This window comes from Panthera onca, unplaced genomic scaffold, assembly GCF_046562875.1.
Source record: "Panthera onca isolate mPanOnc1 unplaced genomic scaffold, mPanOnc1 haplotype 2 h2.h2tg000211c_path, whole genome shotgun sequence".
Classification (NCBI taxonomy): Eukaryota; Metazoa; Chordata; class Mammalia; order Carnivora; family Felidae; genus Panthera; species Panthera onca.
Genome location: NW_027675840.1, coordinates 88,404 through 107,979, shown reverse-complemented (window position 1 = coordinate 107,979; position 19,576 = coordinate 88,404).

Genomic DNA, 19,576 nt, shown 5'->3' with positions numbered 1-19,576 from the left:
AATAAATGGATGCTTGTCAATTATTTTTGTGTGTGTCTATTGAATAGATTAGATTGTTCTTATTCTTTCTCTTATTGATATGGTGTATCACATTGATTAATTTGTGAATATTGAACCACCCTTGCAGCCCAGGAATAAATCTCACTTGATCATGGTGAATAATTTTTTAAATGTATTGTTTGGATGACTACTATTCATTGAGAATTTTGCATCTCTGCTCATCAGGGATATTGGTAGTTATCTTTCTTAGTGGAGTATTGATCTGGTTTTGGTATCTGTATAATGCTGGACTCATAGAGTGAATTTGCAAGTGTCACTTCCTTTTCTATATTTTAGGAAAATTTGAGAAGAATGGGTATTAATTCTTGTCTAAATGTTCGACAGAAGGTTCCTGTGAAGGCATCTGGCCCTAGATTTGTGTTGTTTGGGAGATCTTTGATTATTTACTCTCTTTCTTTGCTGGGTATCAGTCTGTTAATGTTTTCTATTACTTCCTCTTTCAGTTTTGGTAAACCACATTTCTCTACATTGTCCAATTTCTTGGCATATAGTTTTTCTTTACATTATTATATAATTGGTGGCAGTTTTGTGGTGTTGACTGTTATTTCTCCTCTCTCATTTTTTGTTTTATTTATTTGGGTCATTTCTCTTTTCTTTCTGATATTACGACTAGATGTTTATATTTTTTTCAACAATACAAGCTCCAGGTTTCATTGATCTGTTCTCTTTATTCTTTGTTTGATTGTTTGTTTGTATTTCCTATATTATTTATTTCTACTCTCTATATTATTTCCTTCCTTTGGCTGGTTTCATTTCTTGTTTGCTTTCTATCTCCTTTAGGTGTAAAATTGGGTTGTTTGAGCTTTTTCTAGTTTCTTGAGGTAGATCTGTATTGCTATAAACTTCTGTCTCATGCTCACATTTCTTGCATACCAAAAGTTTGTACCATTGCATTTTCCTTTTCATTTGCTTCCATACATTTCTAAAATTTCTTCTTTGATTTCCTCATTTCCTCATTATTGTTTAGCAGCATGTTGTTTAACCTCCATGTATTTGCAGACTTTAGAATTATTTTCTAGTGATTGACTTCTAGTTTCTAGTGTTGTGACCAGAAAATATGCATAGTATGATTTTAACATTTTGTATTTGTTCAGGCATGTTTTGTTACCTAGTATGCAATGCATTCTAGAGAATGTTCCGTGTGTGCACTTTATGAGAATGTGTATGATGCTGTTTTAGGATGAAATGTTCTGAATATATCTGTTATCCAGTGTATCATTCAAATCCACTGTCTCCTTGTTGATTTTCTGTTTATATGATCTTTCCATTGAAGTAGGTGGGGTTTTAAATCCCCTGACTTATTTTAGTACAATGGGTTATTTCCTTTATGTTTGTTAGTAATAATTTTATATATTTGTGTGATACCATGTTGGCTGCATAAACATTTGCAATTACTATGTCTTCTTCTTGCATTGACACTTTTAGTATTTTGTACTGCCATTCTTCATCTCTTGTTTCAATGTCTTTGTTTTAATGTCCAGGTTCTCCATGTAAACTTTGATGCTCTAGCTTTCTTTTGACATTCATTTACATAATTCACACTCCTCCATCCCCTCACTTTCAATATGTAGGTGATTTGAGCTCTAAAATACATCTCTTCTAGGTCGCTTTCAGCTGGATCTTGTTTCCTTATCCATTCTGAAACCCTTTACCTTTTGACTGGAGCATTGAATCCATTTTCATTCAAGCAAATTATTGATAGATGTTTGTTGGCAGTTTATATTTTTTGTTAGATATTTATTTTACAAAAAATTTTTAATGTTTATTTATTTTTGAGACAGAGAGAGACAGAGCATGAACGGGGGAGGGTCAGAGAGAGAGGGAGACACAGCATGTGAAACAGGCTCCAGGCTCTGAGCAGTCAGCACAGAGCCCGACGCGGGGCTCGAACTCAAGGACCGCGAGATCGTGACCTGAGCCAAAGCCGGACGCTCAACCGACTGAGCCACCCAGGCGCCCCGTGTTGTTAGATATTTATTGATAGTTATTGTTTCTGGAGTTTTTCTCTGATACTTTCTTGTCATTGTCACTTCTATCTCTTTTGTTCACTCAAACAGTCCTTTATATTATGTCTTTCAGGACTGGTTTAGTGGTCAGAAACTCATTCAGTTTTCATTTCTCTGGGAAAATCTTCATCTCTCCTTTTTCTCTGAATGAAACCCATTCCGTATACTGTACACTTGGCAGCAGATTTTTCCCAATCAGCACCTTGAATAGATCATCCCATCATTACTTCTGACTTGTCAAGATTTTGTTGAGAAATCTACAGCTAGCCTATGGACCTTGTCTTCTTTTGTCTTACTGATTTTAAGATGTTGTTTTTATCAGTATAAGTTGTAAATCTATTGACCACATACCTTGATTTGGGTCTGCTCTTGTTGATTAGGTTTGGCCTTTCTGTGCCTCCTGGGTCTGGATATCTGTTTCCTTTTCCAAATTAGAAAATTTTACAGCTATCATTTCTTAGAGGAAATTTTCCACTTCTTTCTCTTCAATCACTCCTATAATACGTGTTATTATATTGGATGGAGTCACCGAGGTCCCGAAGTCTATTGCCACTTTGCATAATACTTTTTCCTTTTTGTTCAGCTTGATTACCTTCCAGAACTGTGTCTTCTAGGTCATTAATTCATTCCTCTGTTTCTTCCATCCCACTTTTTACTCCTTCAAGCATGTTTCTCATTTTAGGCACACCACTGAGTTTCAAAACTCAAATTTTAGGGATTCTCTCAGAATAGACCTCTGCTGCTTCTTGGGGGAGGGTCTGGCCATGCTTTTGCTGGCCTTTGCAAAACAAACAAATGAACAAACAAAGCAAAAAAAAAAGCAATTGCATGACTAAGCGAGTGTTCAGTTTCACTCATAACAGAGCAGAAAGCAGGCACCCCTGCTCTTAGCCTTCGGCTGGAGCCAGTCCCCTCTCTTATGCCTGGAAATAGCACAGCACATTGGCAGGACCTATCTTTCTTGTGACCCAAGGGATCCTCAGAACACACTGTCACTCCTGGGATTCTATTGTGTTTCACCACTTGAGCCCCTTAACCAGGCACTTCTCCTACTTTGGAAAACTGCTGAAAGGTTGAGATTTTGCACGATGTTCCTTATACTACTTTGCTGTAGCTTCTATAAGCAGGCTCTGTCCTGGTGGTTGGACCCAGAGCAATTTCTCCCCAGGTAAACTCTGCATCTCCTACCTTCCAAACAGTATCCCTTTTCTACATAAAGTTTTGCAGTTTTTGTTCATTACAGATTCTGATTTATTTCTTTGGATTTCAGAATGATTTGATAACTTTCTAGCTGTGTTCAAAGCATGAGACAAGCTTAGGGTCTCCCTACTCCTCAACCGTCTTAACTCCTGCCTCCATCACCATACATAGTTATATTTTTTTCTAGTGATAAGAATTGTTAAGAGGTACTTCTAGCAACTTTCAAGTATGCAATACACTATTAACTATATTAAATATCCTTATGGCATTATTTTATAACTGGGCGTTAGTACCTTTTTACCCCATTAACCGATTTTGATCATTTTTCTATCCCTACGTCTGGAAACCACCAGTCCATTCTCTATACTTTTGAGCTCTATTTTTTAAGCTTCCACATATAGGTATTTCTCATGGTATTTGTCTTTCACTGTCTGACTTATTGTACTTAGAATAATTCCCATAAGACCCATCCATCCATTTTCTAAAAGGCAGGATTTTTTTTGACTCAATAATAGTCCCTTCATATTTGTCCCACATTTTCTTTGTCCATGTATCTATTTGATGGACCCAAGGTGTTTTCATATTTTGGCTACTGTAAATAATGCTGCAATGCACATGTAGATACATATATATTTTTTAGTGTTTATATAATTTCTCGATATATACTCAGAAATGAAATTGCTAGATCATGTCTTAGTTGTATTTTTAGTTTTTTAAAGAAACCTTTACACTGTTTCCCATAGTGGCTGCATGAATTTACATTCCCACCAATAGTACACTAGTGTTTCCTTTTTTTTCTATACACATGCAAACTCTTTTTTTTATTATTTCTTGGTTTATAATAATAGCCATTCTAATCCATATGAGATAATGGCTCCTTGTTTTCATTTGCATTTCTTTGATAATTCCTGGGGTTGGCCACCTTGATATTTACCTCTTTTGCCATCTGCAGGTCTTCTCTTTATAGCTATCTATTCAGATTTTCTGCTCATATTTTATTTGAAATTTTTGAGATTTAATTTTTAGAAGGACAACATGCAAGCAGGGGAGGGGGCAGTGGAAGGGAGATAGACAATTCCAAGAAGGCTCCACACTCACCCCGGAGCCTGATGCAGGGCTTGACCCCACAACCCTGGATCATGACCTGAGCCAAAAATCAAAAGTTGGATACTCAAATGACTGAACCACCCAGGTGCCCCAATCAGCCCATATTTTAAAGAAATTGTTTTTTTCTTTGTTATGAAGGTATATACATTAAAGAGTAAACCCCAATCAAATAAATAATTTATGACTATTTTCTCACATTCAGTAAGTTGCCTTTTCACTTTGTTTTTGGTAAATAGATACGTTTCAATCATAATATCAGAGTTATGTGTACCATTTTAATAACCGCAACTTCCTATAAAGATAGCACTAAAAACAAAGAATAGAAGCTTGAATTTCTCTAGAGCACCGCCAATCCACTAAAGATGTATGGCTTATAAAACAATGTCCACAGCTCCCCCCCCAAAATTTCCATACTTTATCCACTTCTTGTGGATTAAGGTATTTTGACTGAAGGTCAATCAAATATGACTAGGCAATATGTTATTGAGAAGAACAACCTGGGCACTATGTTGAGCAGGGATTCACTCATACAGAAAGTGTAGTAATGATTATGAATATCAGTGACACTCAGAACCACCTGAAGGAAGCTGAACTTACCATGGCCAAAATAATATCTGATCAAACCTGATGGAGAAAATTTCTCATTCATTAGATTGGATGAAATTATTTCAATGTAGTCAGTACACTGAGATGATATAACTCAGGTCAAATGACAGTTTCTAACATATAATTAATAATTGTATCATTCAAATATCCTCCACCAATTTAAACCCATATTTGCCATGCAGCTACCACATCATTTCTTTCTTTCTTTTCCTTACAGCACCATTCCTGAAACTCACTGCACTTCTTGTCTCCATTTTTGCTCTATTTATTCTCTTAAAGGTAGGGTGAGTTTGGTTTCCTCCCAAACTCCACTCTAGCTTCTAAATTTAATATCAGATCCCAGATCCAGCTTTCTACCCCACTTAAACCACACACCTGATGCTTCTTCTCTGGATGATTCTCATCACAAGCTGTCTGGGACCCCACTCTCAGCCGTCTTCATTCCCTGGAAGACACTTCAAATTTAACAAGTCCAGAATTTACAATCTGAATTACTTTGTTCCAAATTTCTCCCATTGTCCTCTCCATCTCTGCTAATTAAAAATTCACCTCTAGTTTCCAAGATCAAACTCCTTGGAACTTTTTTGGCTCCTCTCTTTTGCTTACAGCTTGTCCTTTGTTGACATAATTGTCCGATCTACCAGAGAAGACCATAACTAAAACACTTTCACTGACTTCCTAGCAACATCCCAGACCCTGTGACCACCATTTCCATTTAATTTTTCATTAGCATCTTTTTCCCCCGTGTTGTTTTTTAAATATTTATTTTTGAGAGAGAGAGAGAGAGAGAGAGAGAGAGAGACAGAATGTGAGCAGGGGAGGAGCAGAAAGAGAGGGAATCCGAAACAGGCTCCAGGCTCTGATTTGTCAGCACAGAGCCCTACGGGGGGCTGAACTCACAAACAGTGAGATCATGACGTGAGCCAAAGCCGGACGCTCAACTGACTGAGCCACCCAGGCGCCCCCAAAGTACTATCTGTGTATGTTTTGTTTGTTTTAGTTTATTTTGTTTTATATACAAGTTAGTTAACATACACTGCAGTCTTGGCTTCAGGAGTAGAACCCAGTGATTCATCTCTTATTTATGACACCCAATCGTAATCCCGAAAAAATGCCCTCCTTAATGCCCATCAACCATTTAACTTACCCTGTGCCCCCTTCCAGCAATCCTCCATTTGTTGTCTGGATTTAAGAGTCTCTTAGGGTTTACCTCCCTCTCTGCCTTTATCTTGTTTTCCTGTTCCTGCCCTTATGTTCACCTGTTGAGTCTCTCAAGTTCCACATATGAGGAAATCATATGATATCTGTGTTTCTCTGACTGACTTATTTGGCTTGTTGCAAATGGCAAGATTTCATTCTTTTTCATCATGGAGTATATACCCACTGTGTATATGTACCACATATTTTTTATCCATTCATAAGTTGATGGACATTTGGTTTCTTTTCATAATTTGGTTATTGTTGATAATGCTGCCATAAACTTTGGGATATATGTGCTCCTTCAAATCAGCACTTTTTTATTCTTTGGATCACTTCTTAGTAGTGCAATTGACAGTGTTGCAGAGTTCTATTTTTTATTTTTTGAGGAACTCCCACCCTGTTTTCCATAAGGGCTACACCGGTTTGCATTCACACCAACAGTGCAAGATAGTTCCCCTTTCTACGTCCTTGCCCACATCTGTTATTGTCTGAATTGTTAATTTTAGCCATTCTGAGAGGTGTGACATGGTATCTCATCATGGTTTTGATTAATATTTTCCTGATGATGAGTGTTGTTGAGCATCTTTTCACGTGTTTGTAAGCCATATGATGTCTTCTTTGGAAGTGTATATACATGACTTCTGCCCATTTCTGCACTGGGTTATTTACTATTGTGTGTGTGTGTGTGTGTGTGTGTGTGTGTGTGTGTGAGTTTTGTAGGCTCTTTATGGATGTTGGATACCAACCCTTTATCTGATATGTCATTTTCAAATATCTTCTCCCATTCTATTGGTTGCATTTTAATTTTGCTGATTTTTTAAATTTTTTGTGAGAAGTTTTTAACTTGATGAGGCCCCAATTGTTCACTTTTGCTTTAATTTCTCTGGCCTCTGGAGACATGTTAGTTAACAAGTTTCTGTGGCCTAGGTGAAAGACGTTGCTGCCTGTTTTCTCCTATAGGATTTTGAAGGTTTCCTGTCTCACATTTAGGTCTTCCTCCATTCTGAAGGTATTTTTGTATATGGTGTAAGAAGGTAGTCCAGCTTCATTGTACAGCATGTTGCTTTCCAGTTCACCCAGCACCATTTGATAAAGAAAGTATATTATTTTTTTCCATTGGATGATCTTTCCTGCTTTGTTGAAGATTCACTAGCTATATGTGTGTGTGTCAATTTCTGGGTTCTCTAGTCTATTTCATTGATCTATGTGTGTGTTTTGTGCCAATATCATACTGTCGTTATTATTGCAGCTTTGTTATATAGGTTAAAGGTCAGGATTGTGATGCGCCCAGGCTTCGTTTTCTTTTTAAACATTACTTTGCAAATTCAGGGTCTTTTGTGTCTCCACACAAATTTTAGAACTGTTGCTCTAGCTCTGTGAAGAATGCTGGTGTTATTTTGATAGGAATTTCACTGAATGTGTAGATTGCTTTCGGTAGTATCTACATTTGAACAATATTCCTTGTTCCAATCCATAATCATGGAATGTTTTCCCGTTTTTTGTGTGTCTTCTTCAATTTATTTCATAAGCTTTCTATACTGTTTAGCATACAGATCTTTTAACTCTTTGCTTAGGTTTATTCCTGGGTATTCTACGGGTTTGGGTGCCATTGTAAATAGTATTGATTTCTCAATATTTCTTTCTGTTGCTTCACTATTGGTATATAGAAATTCAACTGATTTCTATACATTGATTTTATATCTTGCGACTTTGCTGAATTCATGTATCAGCTCTAGCAGTTTTTTGGTGGAGTCTTTTAACTTTTTATGTTATCTGCGAGGAATGGAAGTTTGACTCACTAACATCGTTTACTGAACTTCCAGATTCCACCCCACTCTGCATTCTGATCTTTCAACCCAGCAGCCACAGTGACACTGTCACAATGTCAGGTTGCCTAAGTCATTCCTTTGGTCAAGACCCTCCACTGGCTTCTAATCTCATAGTAAATTTTTTTCATCCTTTTTTCCCACCTGCAAGTCCCTAAGGGCCCTGATCTTTTCTTCAGCTGATGCTTATTTCATGAGCATTCTGTACTACACTACATGTGAGGACTTAAAAATTACTTCTCCCTTCCAGGTGCAATTGACACTGCAGGTGTTTGCACCTTTTCCACCTGCCTGAGATTTTTCTTCCAGATTCCCACAGCACTCATGCCCTTACTTCTTGAGGTTGTTCCCTCCAAAGTCTCCTTCCTATCGAGAACTTCCTTAGTCCTGTCTTCTCAACTGTTTTACCTGCCTTATACTTCATTCTCTCTTTTTTATGTATGTTGCCCTCTTTTAATTATCTCTCTAAGAATGACATAGGTTTTTACATGTTTACTTAATGTCTTACTTAGTGTTCATATGTTACAGTGGTAGCATAAGCATCATTACATTAGTAAATGTTGTCTTTTTTATTCCAAGTTGCATTATCAGCTTATACAACTGTCCCTTGAGGTCTGGATGAGAAGGAAGTTCTTAATTGTCATCTGAAAATAGAAGCTAATGGGGAACATGTGTGCAGACCACTAGAAAGTACTTGAACCTATGGGGTGCATTAAGGAAATGTGACACACTATTCTATTCATCTGGAGTAAGAGTTATTGTTTAAAATTTTGTTGACAAGAACTGAGACAATATAACCTACCAGGGCAAGGTGACATAGGAAAACAAATTCATCCATGGGAAAGTTTGGAACCCAGAAGCTTCTCCTTCTTTGTTATACTCCTAAAAATAAGTTCAGTTTTTCTTTTGGTGGCTCCTATGTCTAACCATCCAAACACCAGGTCTTGTTTAGCTTCTATAGATGACATGATAATTATGGAGATGAGCTACTGAATCCCGCCTTAAAACTATCTTAAATAGGCCTCTGCTTATATACACGAATGCACTGCAATGACAGTCAAGTAAGTATGCATTTCTCAGTTTTATTAAATTTGAATGTTCAAAACTCAAGAGGAGGGTGAGATAAGGAAAGTGTTTTCTTTTTTTTTAAACGTTTATTTATTTTTGAGACAGAGAGAGACAGAGCATGAACGGGGGAGGGCCAGAGAGAGAGGGAGACACAGAATCCGAAACAGGCTCCAGGCTCCGAGCTGTCAGCACAGAGCCCGACGCGGGGCTCGAACTCACAGACCGTGAGATCATGACCTGAGTCGAAGTCAGATGCTTAACCGACTGAGCCACCCAGGTGCCCCAAGGAAAGTGTTTTCAATAAGATGTTAAAGGAATCTAATTCACATATTCAAACTCTTAGTAAGTCATAACAAATGCAGTAGATGTTTCAGAGAAAAAAGACAATTTTTGTAAATCTTATGAGACAATAAATTTATAGATTTTTGAAAACACCTTTCAAAAATTTGTGGTATTTTATTTGAATTCAAATTACACTTCTCTTTTTATTATTTTACTATTTTTCACGATGTCACTACTATATGCTTTTAGTAAAACATCTTTGATCTTAAAAAAATATAGTGTTTATTTTTGGGAGAGAGACAGAGAGTGAGCAGGGGGTGGGCAGGGAGAGGAAGAAACAGCATCCAAATCAGGCTCCAGGCTCTGTACGGTCCACACAGAGCCTGACGCGAGGCTCAATCCCATGAATCATAAGATTATGACCTGAGCCAAAGTCAGACACCCAACCGACTGAGCGACGCAGGCACCCCAGTACTTTTATCTTCAAAAGAGAAGTTGTTTGAACTAATTTAGAATATTTTAATTATATGTCTTTCCTCTTAAGCTTGTGGTTACTTTGGTGTGTGTGTGTGTGTGTGTGTGTGTGTGTGATATATATATATATATATACACACATATATATATAATTTTTTAATGTTTATCCATTGGAGAGAGAGTGTAAGTGGGGAAGAGGCATAGAGAGAGGGGCACACAGAATTGGATGCAGTCTACAGGCTGTCAACTAGCAACACAGGGCCTGACCTAGGGCTCGAACTCACGTACTGCAAGATCATGACCTGAGCTGAAGCCAGATGCTTAACCAACTGAGCCAACCTGATGCCCCAAGAATGGACCACTTTCTTTGGCCACATACACAAATATAAACTCATAAGATATTAAATATCAAAAGTAGTTAAAATGGCAGAGTAGTAGGGTCCCTGGACTTCCTTTCTCCCTTGTACATAGTACACAGTTATATCAGCTACAAATCATTTTGAACATCTAGGAAATCGATCTGAGAATTAAGAAAACATTATACATAATCTGAGGGAGAGAAGTGGCAGGTATTCTGTGTGGAGACATAAATTGAGGGAGAGAAAGCCTCAGTGTCAGAGAGGGGAGAGAACTCTTTGTAGAAAGGAGAAAGACAGAGGGGGAGAGAGAGTACTGCATTGGGTTCACATAAGAAAAGGACTCCTCCCAAATCATTTAACTGGGGAATCGGGAGGAATTTTCTATTGCAAATTTTTGCAAACAGTGGAGCTCCAATTATGAGCTTTTGTAAGTGCGTGTCACTTTCCAGAGTCAAACCTGGTGGGATGTGATGCTACTGGGGATTGGGCAGAGGCCCAGAGCAGAAAGCATGGCATGGGGAAATCCTGGTTCATACTGGCTGAGAATATTCCCCTTCCTGGAGTACGGTTGGAAGAGGCTATATAGCTTCTTAAGAACAAAAGACGCTCTGGTACCTTTGAGCAACTGTTCAACAACAAAGACTGAGTCCCACACATTGGGTGCATAACCTGGTCACAGATTTCTCTGTGGTTCACCATAAACTCCAGGCCCTTGTTCGGGGATGCGATTGTTTTTCCGGCACAGAAGGGCACCAGGTGTAGTGCTGAGAGGCTCTCCTCCAGAGGAGGGGATTGGGTCCACAGCTTGCTGAGTCCTGTAAGATTTGGAGTTTTTTTTTTTTTTTTTAATTTTTTTTCAACGTTTTTTATTTATTTTTGGGACAGAGAGAGACAGAGCATGAACGGGGGAGGGGCAGAGAGAGAGGGAGACACAGAATCGGAAACAGGCTCCAGGCTCCGAGCCATCAGCCCAGAGCCTGACGCGGGGCTCGAACTCACGGACCGCGAGATCGTGACCTGGCTGAAGTCGGATGCTTAACCAACTGCGCCACCCAGGCGCCCCAAGATTTGGAGTTTTTAATACCAGCTATGCACCAGAGATAAAACACAGGAGAGCTGTGATGCTGAGCATGTCAATGTCGAGGCAGAGATGAGTTGAGGGCAGATATATGATGGAAGCCTGAGGCACAGAAGAGGAGATTGCTTTTCTGTTAGGGCTCCCTCAACAACAGCAGGTGTGAGATCTCCCACCTGGGACAGACGACCAGGGCAATGCCATCTTCCCTCTTCACCCACTGCCCAGTTGCAAGGTCAGAATTCGGAGAGCAATGCAATACCCCTAGTGGAGGCTGGGGCTGCTCATATCAGCCACCCTCTACTCACCCACCACCCCCACGCCCTGTGGGGCCTCTTTACCAGGACAGTTCTGCCAGCAGACATTTCCCACAGAGAACCAACACAGCCCTCCCTGCCTTGGATACACCAAGTCTACTGCTCACAGAATGCTCCAAATTATCAGCTCTAGTGTGGTGGAAATAGCACCAGCGGTTTTTTCTTTTCTTTTCTTTTCTTTTCTTTTCTTTTCTCGTTTGTTTTTTTTTTCTTTTCTTTTCCCTTTCTCCTTTCCTTTCTTTTCCTTTCCTTTCCTTTCCTTTGCTTTCCCTTCCTTTAATTTCCCTTCCTTTCCTTTCTGTTCCCTTCCCATCCGTTCCCTTCGTTTCCCTTCCCTACCTTCCCTTCCCTTCCTTTCCATTTCTTTCCTTCCTTTCCTTTCCTTTCCTTTCCTTTTCTTTCCTTTCCTTTCCCTTCCCTTCCCTTCCGGTTCTGTTCCATTCCATTCCTTTCCTTTCCATTCCTTTCCTTTCCTTTTTTCCTTTTCCTTTGAGATGCTGCAAAGTTAGTCCTAAGAAGAAAATACATTGTAATCGACTCCTATCTCAAGGAACAAGAAAAATCAGTAGAACAGATCAATGAACCAAAGAGTTGTTTTTTTTTCTTTTTGAAAAAATGAACAAAATTGATAATACTATACCTAGACTTCTCAAAAAGAATAGAGAGGGTCCCAAATAGACCCACAATCAACATCATAGAAATATATTCAATTATTGTAGAACAGTATGAAAAATGATATGCCAACAATCTGGACAACTTAGAGGAAGTGGACAAATTCCTAGACACCCACAACTTACAACAACTCAAAATGGGAAGGAATAGAAAGTTTGAACAGACCCATAACTAGCTAAGAAATTGAATCAGTTATAAAAAATCTCCCCCAATAATAAGAGTCCTGGTCCAGTTGGATTCTGAGGGGAAATCTACCAGAAATTTAAAGCAGAGTTAATATTGCTTCTTTGAGAAGGGTAGGTTCCTAAAAGTAGAAAAAGAAGGAAAGCTTCTGGAATCATTCTATAAAGTGAGTATTACCTTGATTCTTAAACCAGACAGAGACCTCACAAAAAAGGAGAATAACAGGCCAATATCCATGACTAACATGGATGCTAAAATTCCCAACAATATAGTATCAAATTGATATCAATAGTACACTAAAAGTATTCATTCTGATCGAGTGGGATTCATTCCTAGGCTGCAGGTCTGGTTCACTATTACAAAATCAATCAATGCGAAACAGCACATTAATAAAAGAAAGGGTTAGGAACCGTATGACTCTGTCAGTAGATGCACAAATGGCATTTGGCAAAATACAGCATCTTTGTTTTTAATTTTTAAATTTAAAATTTTATTTTTAATATACTTTATTATAAGTTGGTTTCCTTTCGACACCCAGTGTTCATCCCAACAGGTGCCCTCTTCAATGCCCATCACCCACTTTCTCCTCTCCCCAGGCCCATAAATCCTTAGTTTGTTCTCTGTATTTAAGAGTCTCTTAAGGTTTGTCTCCCTCTCTCTCTGTTTATAATTTTCCCCATTCCCCTACCCCATGGTCTTCTGTTAAGTTTCTCAGGATCCACATAGGAGTGAAAACATATGGTATCTGTCTTTTTCTGACTGACTTATTTCACTTAGCATCATTTCTTACCAAAAATCCTCAAGAAATTTGGGGTAGAAGGAACATACCTTAACATGAGAAAAGCCATATATGAAAAGCCCACAACTAATATGATCCTGAATAGGGGGACAGTGAGAGCTTTCCCCCTGAGATCAGGAACACTACAGGGATGTCCACTCTCACCACTGTTATTTAACATAGTGTAGGTAGTCCTAGGCTCCCTCAGCAATCAGACAACAAAACGAAATAAAAGACATCCATATTGGCAAACAAGAGTTCAAACTTTCATTTTTCTCAGACGACATGATACTCTACATAGAAAACCTGAAAGACTCCACCAAAAAAGCTTCTAGAACTAATACATGAATTCAGCCAAGTGGCAGGGTACAAAATCAATGTACAACAATCGGTTGCATTTCAATACACCAATAATGAAACAACAGAAAGAGAACTCAAGAAATTGATCCCACTTACAATTGTACCAAGAAACGTAAAGGACCTAAGAATAAATGTAACAAAGATGTAAAGACCTGTGTGCTGAAAACTATAGAAAACTTATGGAGGAAATTGAAGAAGATCCAAAGAAATGGAAAAACATCCCATGCTCATGGGTGGAAGAACAAATATTGTTAAAACATCACTACTACTCAAGGCAATCTACAAATTCAATGCAATCCTAATTAAAATTGCACCAGAATTCTTCTCAAAGCTAGAACAACCCTAAATTTTGTATGGCACTACACATGAATCCAAATACCCAAGGTAACATTGAAAAAGGAAACCAAAGCATGAGACATCACAATTCTGGACTTGAGCTTCTACTAAAAGCTGTAATCAACACCACAGTATTGTACTGGCACAGAAACAGACATATAGACCAATTCAATAGAATAGATAATCCAGAATTGGACCCACAAATGTATGGCCAAGTAATCTTTGACAAAGTAGTAAACAGTGTCCAATAGATAAAAGACAGTCTCTTTAGCAAATGGTGCTAGGAGAGCGAGGCAGCAACATGCAGAATAAAACTGGATCACTTTCTTACACCATATACAAAAATAAACTCAAAATGAATGAAAGACCTAAAAGGGAGGCAGGAAACCATCAAAACTGTAGAGGAGAAAACAGGCAACAACCTCTTTGACGTCAGTCAAAGAAACTTCTTACTTGACATGTCTCTGAAGGCAAGGGAAATAAAAGCAGAAATGAACTATTGGGACCTTATCCAGATAAAAAGCTTCTTCACTGCAAAGGAAACAATCAACAAAACTAAAAGGCAACCGACGGAATGGGAGAATTTATTTGCAAATGACATATTAGCCAATGGGTTATACACAAAATCTATACAGAACTTACCAAACTCAACACCCAAAAACAAATAATCCAGTGAAGAGTTGGGCAGAATTAACGAATAGAAACTTTTCAAAGGAAGACATCCACATGGCCTACAGACACATGAAAAGATGCTCAACATCAGTCATCATCAGGGAAATACAAATCAAAACCACACTGAGCTATGATCTCATACCAGCCAGGGTGGCTACAATTAAAATCTCAGGAAACAGCAGATGTTGGTGAGGATGTGGAGAAATAGGAACCCTCTTGCACTGTTCGTGGGAATGCAGACTGGTGTAGCTGCTCTGGAAAACAGCGTGGAATTTCCTCAAAAATTTAAAAATAGAACTACCTATGACCCGGCAATAGCACTACTAGGAATTTATCCAAAGGACACAGGAGTGCTGATTCAAGGGGAACATGTACCCTAATGTTTATAGCAGCACTTTCAACAATAGTCAAATTATGGAAAGAGCCCAAATCCTTACAAACTGATGAATGGATAAAGAAAAGGTGGTTTGTATATACGATCGAATACTACTTGGCAATGAGAAAGAATGAAATCCTGCCATTTGCAACAATGTGGATGAAATTAGGGGGTATTATGATAAGTGAAATAAGACAAGCAGACAAAGACAGATATCATATGTTTTCACTTATATGTGGAATTTGAGAAATTTAACAGAAGACCATGGGACAAGGGAAGAGGAACATAGAGTTTCAAACAGAGAGGGAAGCAAACCATAAAATATTCTAAAATATAGAGTAAAAACTGAGGCTTGATGGGGAGGAGAGTCCCCTTGATGTGTACTCTCCTTGATGGGGAGGAGAGTCAGGCAGAGGGGGAAAATACGTGATGGGCATTGAGGAGGGCACTTATTGCCATGAGCCTTGGGTGTCGTATGTAAACAATGAGTCACAGGAATATATCCCCAAAACTAGGAGGACACAATACATTGTATGTTAGCTAAACTGACAATACATTTAATAAAAATATAAAAAATAGAATAAAATGAAATTATAAGTCTCCTAAAATAAATAAAGAACAGGAGTATTCTCCTAGACTTTGACATTAACAATGTATTAATAAATAACTCTTAGAATGCAATGAAAATAAAAACAAAGATGAACAATTGTGACTGAATCAAAATAAAATTGTGCACAACTAAACAACATGCACACACACACACACACACAACAGAGAAACCCAGAAATTTAACAAAAGGACCACATCCAAATGGGAGAAGATATTCGCAAAAATTATTTCAAAAACACGGGTTAATAATCAAAATATACAAAGATCTTAACTCAACTCTAACACACACACACACACACACACACACACACACGTGCACACACACACACACACACAGAGTGATTTAAACAATGGGCAGATGACCTGAATATTTTACAAAGAAGACATCCACTACCAAAAACTAAAATGAAAAGATTGAAATGAAATGAAATGAAATGAAATGAAAAATTGCTCAGCATGATTGTCCAGAAAATGCAAGTGAAAAGCACAATGAGATATCACCTCAGGCCTGTTTTAATGACTAAAATAATTGTAAGAAATAATAAATATTGACAAGGGTATGGAAAAAAGTGTATAAATTATCATACACTGTTGGCAGCAATGTAAATTTGTTCCACCACAATAAAAAACAGTATGGAGTTTTCAATAAAAGAAGAGTAGAAATACAAAGTGATCTAGTCATTCCACCATGAGTAGTTACACAATAAAATGAAAACCTAATTCTAATATATGTGAATATTTTGTTTATTGCAGAATTATTTATAGTAGCCAAGACATGGAAGCAAACCAAGTGCCCATCCAAATATGAATGAATAAAAATTTGGTTAATATGTACAGTGGAATATTAGTCAACTATAAAAAATAATGATACCCTGCCATGTGCAAGAACATGAATGGACCTTCGGGGTATCATGTATTGTGAATACATCAGAGAAAGGCAAATACCATATTCATTATATTAAATTTAACACAAAATGTACAAATAAAAAACAAACATCAAATAATTAACCAAATAGGAGCACCTGGGTGGCTCAGTCTGAATGTCCAAATGTCTGAATGTCCGACTTAGGCTCAGGTCATGATCTTATTGCTCATGGGTTGGAGCCCTGCATCTGGCTCTGTGCTGACAGCTCAGAGCCTGGAGCCTGCTTCAGATTCTATGTCTCCTCTCTCTGCTCCTCCACTGCTCATGCTCTGTCTCTCTCTTTCAAAAGTAAATAAACTAAAAAAAAAAATTAAACCAAATGGACTTATAAATCGACAGAACAAACTGGTGGCTGTCACATAAGCGGTGATGGTGGGATTGGTGAAAGAGACAAAGGGGATTAAGAGATACAGACTTCAAGTTATACTATAAATGTCACGGGATTTGAAAAGTACAGCATAGGGAATATAATTAATGATATTGTAATAAAACTGTATGATTAAAGATGGTGACTACATTTACATTAGTGAGAATCAAACATTGAAAATAATTTTTAAATCAATGTGTTGTAAACCTGAAACTAATATAGCATTGTATGTAATATAATTCAATAATAATAATAAAATTACTGTCTAACAAGCCCTTATAAGTGAGACAGCAGATTTTACATTAGAAACTTTAATACAAGAGGAGAATGGAATAATAAGCGGAAAATCCTAGAGGAAAGAAAACTACCAAACAAGAATATTATTACCAGAATAACTGTCCATCAAACATAGGGCAAAATTGTCCTTTAAACAAGGAGATATCACAATTGCCCTCGTTAAACAGAATTTGATGCAACGTACCACCACTAGACCTGGTTTAAAGATGGGATAAAAGCAACAGCTTTAATTGAAATAAATGGACAGGAAAAACAACAAAAGATCTTATGAAAGTAAAAATATCACTGGTTATAGTAAATATATAGATAAATAGAATATTGGAATAGTTATGGTGCTGGGTAAATCAATTATAATACTAGTACACGAGAAAATGAGCAACTGTATTGGGAATAATAATAACTACAAAGTCTTTAGAATATACACAACGTAAGAAATAAATTCTGGTATCAGAACTTAAATGAGTGGACTAATAGTAGTGCACAGCATTTTAAGGACATTGATGTCATCTTGTTACCTGTTTAAAGAGACATTTATGTCTATAATAGTTTTCTATCATGTTTCAACACAGTAATAGTAGATACACAAAGGTTAAAGAGAAAAGAATCAAATTGTATCACCAAAAGATGATCAAACCACTAAGAAAGATAGGAGGAACATAGTTAGGAACAAGAGAACTACAAAATATAAAGAAAATTGTTAATAAAATGGAAATAATAAGTTCTTACATTTGAGTACTTTCTTTAAATGTAAATGGAGAATTATGCCAATCAATGCAGACATATATATTGTTCAATGAAAAAGAAACAAAAGCAAACTAAAAAATATGTTATTTGCAGAAACATCTTTGATTTATAAACACATAAATCTGAAAGTGAAGGTACAGAAATAGATATTTTATGCAAATGTTGACAACAGGGGTAGTAAAAAACAGGGGGAGTCAGTTATGCTTAAAATACACATGAAGTCAATATTTGCCACAAGAGAAAACAAGTTCATTACATAATGATTAAAGGTTTGAGTCAATAGCATGATACAACAGTTATAAGTACATATGTCCCCAACATCTGAATATTTAAAGCCAATATTGATACAGCTTCAGGGAGAAATAGACAGCAACAGAATATATAATAGTAGACTTCAAGAAACCACTTGTTATAATTGGTATATCATCCAGAGAGAATATATATAATAATCGTTTTAAAAATCAGACTTGAAAGAAGTGTCTATTCATGTTTTCTGCCCATTTCTTCACTGGGTTGTTGTTCGGGTGTGGAGTTTGGTGAGCTCTTTATAGATTTTGGATACTAGCCTTTTGTCCGATATGTCATTTGCAAATATATTTTCCCATTCCGTTGGTTGCCTTTTAGTTTTGTTGGTTGTTTCCTTTGCTGTGCAGAAGGTTTTCATCCTCATAAGGTCCCAGTAATTCATTTTTGCTTTTAATTCCCTTGCCTTTGGAGATGTGTCGAGTAAGAGATTGCTACGGCTGAGGTCAGAGAGGTCTTTTCCTGCTTTCTCCTCTAGGGTTTTGATGGTTTCCTGTCTCACATTCAGCCAAAATGAAGAAATCAGGAGACTATAGATGCTGGAGAGGATGTGGAGAAACGGGAACCCTCTTGCACTGTTGGTGGGAATGCAAATTGGTGCAGCCGCTCTGGAAAGCAGTGTGGAGGTTCCTCAGAAAATTAAAAATAGACCTACCCTATGACCCAGCAATAGCACTGCTAGGAATTTACCCAAGGAATACAGGAGTACTGATGCATAGGGGCACTTGTACCCCAATGTTTATAGCAGCACTCTCAATAATAGCCAAATTATGGAAAGAGCCAAAATGTCCATCAAGTGATGAATGGATAAAGAAGTTGTGGTTTATATACACAATGGAATACTACGTGGCAATGAGAAAGAATGAAATATGGCCTTTTGTAGCAACGTGGATGGAACTGCAGAGTGTGATGCTAAGTGAAATAAGCCATACAGAGAAAGACAGATACCATATGGTTTCACTCTTATGTGGATCCTGAGAGACTTAACAGAAACCCATGGGGGAGGGGAAGGAAAAAAAAAAGGTTAGAGTGGGAGAGAGCCAAAGCATAAGAGACTGTTAAAAACTGAGAACAAACTGAGAGTTGATGGGGGGTGGGAGGGAGGGGAGGATGGGTGATGGGTATTGAGGAAGGCACCTTTTGGGATGAGCACTGGGTGTTGTATGGAAACCAGTTTGACAATAAACTTCATATATTGAAAAAAAAATCAGACTTGAAAAAGGTATAAACCAAATGTGCGAATCAATCCCATACAGAACATTCTACCCAACAACAGCAAAATACATCTTCTTATCAAGCACACTTAAATATATCATTGTCTAAATTGGATCACATACTAGGTCACAAAGCAAATATAAAGTGATTTAAAGAAAT